Source organism: Salvelinus alpinus, chromosome 15 (genome assembly GCF_045679555.1).
Source record: "Salvelinus alpinus chromosome 15, SLU_Salpinus.1, whole genome shotgun sequence".
NCBI classification, from domain to species: Eukaryota; Metazoa; Chordata; class Actinopteri; order Salmoniformes; family Salmonidae; genus Salvelinus; species Salvelinus alpinus.
Window position 1 is genome coordinate 31317431 of NC_092100.1, and position 4283 is coordinate 31321713.

The 4283-nt window shown below is 44.2% G+C and overlaps 1 long non-coding RNA gene across 1 annotated transcript; it reads right to left on the reverse strand.

Annotated features, from left to right (window-relative positions):
* Positions 1–227: 227 nt before the first annotated feature.
* Positions 228–3475, reverse strand: LOC139539920 (uncharacterized). Its single transcript, XR_011668036.1, has 3 exons — positions 3389–3475; positions 2971–3117; positions 228–950 (listed from the first exon to the last, which is right to left on the reverse strand). It is a non-coding gene; the product is annotated as an uncharacterized lncRNA (long non-coding RNA).
* Between the last annotated feature and the right edge of the window lie 808 nt (positions 3476–4283).

Genomic DNA, 4283 nt, shown 5'->3' on the forward strand with positions numbered 1-4283 from the left:
AGGTGACTACCTCATGAAGCTGGTTGAGAGAAGGCCAAGAGTGTGCAACGCTGTCATCAAGGCAAAGGGTGGCTTCTTTTAAGAATCTCAAATATATAATACATTTTGATTTGTTTAACACTTTTTTGGTTACTGCATGATTCCATATGTGTTATTTCATAGTTTTGATGTCTTCACTAATATTCTACAATGTAGAAAAACCTTGAATGAGTAGGTGTGTCCAAACCTTTGACTGGTCCTGTATATATACATACATAAAGGATGTGCTTCATTATTCTTGAAGGCATAGTTGGCAGGTTACCTAATGTAAGTGACTAATGAAAATGCTTACTAATGAGCTCTGCAAATAGTGCTATGCACTTTTATTTACCTGATGCAGAATGATAAGTCATCTCTTGTCTTCCTCAGTGAGGTGGGTAATATATAGCTGTGAGGGTGGCCTGACAAAGTTATATCTGTTGGTGTCCCAGAAAAGACAAGGAGACTCAATTACAATGGCAGCGACAAATGCCTTTACGGATGTCAACTCCCAGCCCAGACGGTTGTGATAAATAACACCTGACCTCACACCAGGAGTTAGTTTCTCAGCAGCACCCTACAACAAGCATGGACTAGGAAATGTGAAATCGAGACAGAGTAAGAGGAGCTGTAGGAGAAGGGTGAGGACTATAGTGTGAAAGAACAAGGGACATCTGAAGATGAACTCCAAGGATACCGACAGACATGTCTAGCCATAGTTTGTACGATTGCTCTACTGAAGGGTGGGCCACTGTGTTTTAGAAATATGAGTGTTTTCCACAGGTGCTGGCCCTGCTGCTGTTCATACCCTGTTCTGACAGGAAAAACAAACCTGTATCTCTTCCCCGCACATGCTCTGTTTGTCCACATGAGTGAGGGAGCTGCAGGTTGGGCTGCCAGGAGCTCCCACTGTGCTCCTCTGAGAGTAATCTCTGTTGGCAGAAAGCACGTGTGGATATCAGGTCACTCTTACACAGCACACACTACAGTAAGTAGTATTACACTCTGCAGTTCCTCTCAGTTCAGCAAAGTGGGTGCTCAGATTCTTGATACTCTAAGTGTAGGGACCTTCCCCCATAGTTGTGACCAGACTGACCCTATCAGGGTTGACTGTGCCCCCCTCCCCAGAGTCACTGTCTGCCCTGGCAGGGTGAGGGAAGCACCAGATCAGGGTGGGTGTGTGTGAGGGGAGGTAGGGCAGACAGGGGCACGCCGGGGAGTCCCAGGGCTCATGGTAGACATGCTAGCTGAGAGGACGAAGGAATGAGCAACAGGCAGACACAAGGGCACAGGCAGATGTGTACAAGGATCGATGAGGATTTAAATCACTGACTGTCTGTGCCCAAGGCATTTGCATTCCTGAAAATGAAGTTCCAAGGAGGAACACTGCTGTGCAGCCAGCATTGACACCTCAAAGGAAGGAATTAAAACCAAATGCTATGCTGTAGAATAAAACAATCTACGGAGGTTGTCTTACTTCATAAAAACATATAGTCCCAAAACTTGCAATACCATAATTTTTTTACTTGCAAAGTTCTAGGGAGAAACTCAAGGCTGACCTTCCTTATGTGTTAATGTGGTTAACCATACCTACACTATATATATAAAAGTATGTGGACACTCCTTCACATTAGTGGATTCGGCTATTTCAGCCACACCCTTTGCTGACAGGTATAAAATTAAGCACACAGCCAAGCAATCTCCATAGACAAACATTGGCGGTTGAATGTCCTTACTGAAGCGCTCAGTGACTTTGAAAGTGGCACCGTCATAGGATGCCACCTTTCCAGCAAGTCAGCTCGTCACATTTATGCCCTGCTAGAGCCGCCCCGGTAAACTGTAAGTGCTGTGATTGTGAAGTGGAAACATCTAGGAGCAACAATGGCTCAGCCGCGAAGTGGTGGGCCACATAAGCTCACAGAATGGGACCGTCGAGTGCTGAAGCGGGTAGCTCATACAAATTGTCTGTCCTCGGTTGCAACACTCACTACTGAGTTCCAAACTGTCTCTGGAAGCAATATCAGCACAATATCTGTTTGACGGGAGCTTCATGAAATGGGTTTCCATGGCCGAGCAGCCGCACACAAGCTTAAGATCCCCATGCGCAATGCCAAGCGTCAGCTGGAGTGGTGTAAAGCTTGCCGCCATTGGACTCTGGAGCAGTGGAAACGCGTTCTCTGGAGTGATGAATCACATTTCACCATCTGGTAATCTGACGGGCGAATCTCCAAATCTTAACACTACAGCATACAATGTTGTACAAATACATTCTAGACGATTCTGTGCTTCCAACTTTGTGGTAACAGTTTGGGGAAAGCCCTTTCCTGTTTCAGCATAACAATGCCCCCGTGCACAAAGCGAGGTCCATACAGAAATGGTTTGTTGAGATCGGTGTGGAAGAACTTGACTGGCCAGCACAGAACCCTGACCTCAAGCCCATTGAACACCTTTGGGATGAATTGGAACACCAACTGCGGGCCTAATCGTCCAACATCAGTGCCCGACCTCACTAATGCTCTTATGGCTGAATGGAAGCAAGTCCACGCAGCGATGTTCCAACATCTAGTGGAAAGCCTTCCCAGAAGAGTGGAGGCTGTTATAGCAGCAAAGGGGGAACCAACTCCATATTAATGCCCATGATTTTGGATTGAGATGTTCGACGAGCAGGTGTCCACATTCTTTTGGTCATATCGTGTATGTAATCAGAAGAGAGCTCTACCCAACATTTTGCAGCAGTTCTATCACCCCCCATTGATTTAACGTGTTATCTTGATAATATGGATTTAGCAAACATTCCAAATTAAGTGTTAAATTACAGTTACAGTTTGCTGTACTTGCTAATAAAAACAAAACAGTCTGAAGGATCTGTGTATTTCAGAACCTGAATCCCTGTGCCAAATAGGTCTCAAACTATTCAACATTTGGTAGATAAAAAGGTCACCTGCACATTACCTTTTTTTAGGCAGCCTGTGTGATGAACGGAGGAAATGTCCTGGGCTGTTTCAATGTCATGGTAGGACAGGCTCTCCTGGGATCTGCGTGTTTCCTATCAGAGGCCGATGTCCACATCACAGAATAGAAAGGAGAAGAGAAGGAGGGCTAAGAAACACACAGACAAACATGTGACAAAACAATATAGAACCAAAATGAGATCTTACATAAAACCACTTAAACATGACATTTGTAGAATTTATAATTATTATAACAAATTATGTAAAACAGACACAATATGTATTTTCTTGAACTACAAACCAGCCCTGTATACCTCAAACCAGCCCTCTAAACCAGCCCTCAAATTAGCCCTCTATACCTCAAACCAGACCTGTATACCTCAATCCAACCCTCTATACCCCAAACCAGCCCTGTATACCTCGTTATAATAAATGCTCCACATCCATAAGCTCTTCTCCACCTGGATGAAAATACTTTAGCCTTAACTTATTGGAGATTGACTTTCTCATGAGCAGAGCAAGGGAGAGTCCCAGAGCCTTCATGGTGGGGGGTTCTGAGCATGTGGGAGGGAACAGGGTGGGGAAACTGTCAACAGGAATTCCTTGTTAGGCAACCCAAGAAGTGTTGAGTAACTAATGGGCATGTTTTACAAGTGAAGTGTATCATGGTTGAAGAGACACAGCTGGATACGCTTCCCGCGCTTTGACTGATCCACATCTACATTTCAATGCTCCTCTGTATAAATAATCAGTTGTCCCTTAGCTCATTTGGAGGAGTTTGTGAGACGTATTAAATATAGTGTGTGTGTGTGTGTGTTTGCGTGTGTGTATGAGAGAGAGAGAGAGAGAGACACAGAGAGACACGGGGAAACAACTGAGTTTATCAAGAAGCACGGGTGGTTGAGAGATAGTTACATCTTTGTACTGTATAGTAGGTGGGGAGGACCCAGAGAAGACAGTCTGAGTTGGTATTGGTATTTTTGGTATTGGTATTTTATTAGGATCCCCTTTAGCTGTTGCAAAAGCAGCAGCTACTCTTCCTGGGGTCCACACAAAACATGAAACATGACATAATACAGAACATTAATAGACAAGAACAGCTCAAGGACAGAACTACATCAATTACATGTTTGTTTTTAAAGGCACATGTAGCCAACATATCAATACATACCCACCCAACTTTCTTGGTCAAATTGGAAAGCATGACAAAGTGAGAGTAGACAGAGACCAAGAAGATCTTGACATGATCAATAACTAATAATAGGTGGGGTGGGGTGTTTTTCAAAAGGGGAACATAACTGTTGTACGAGAGAT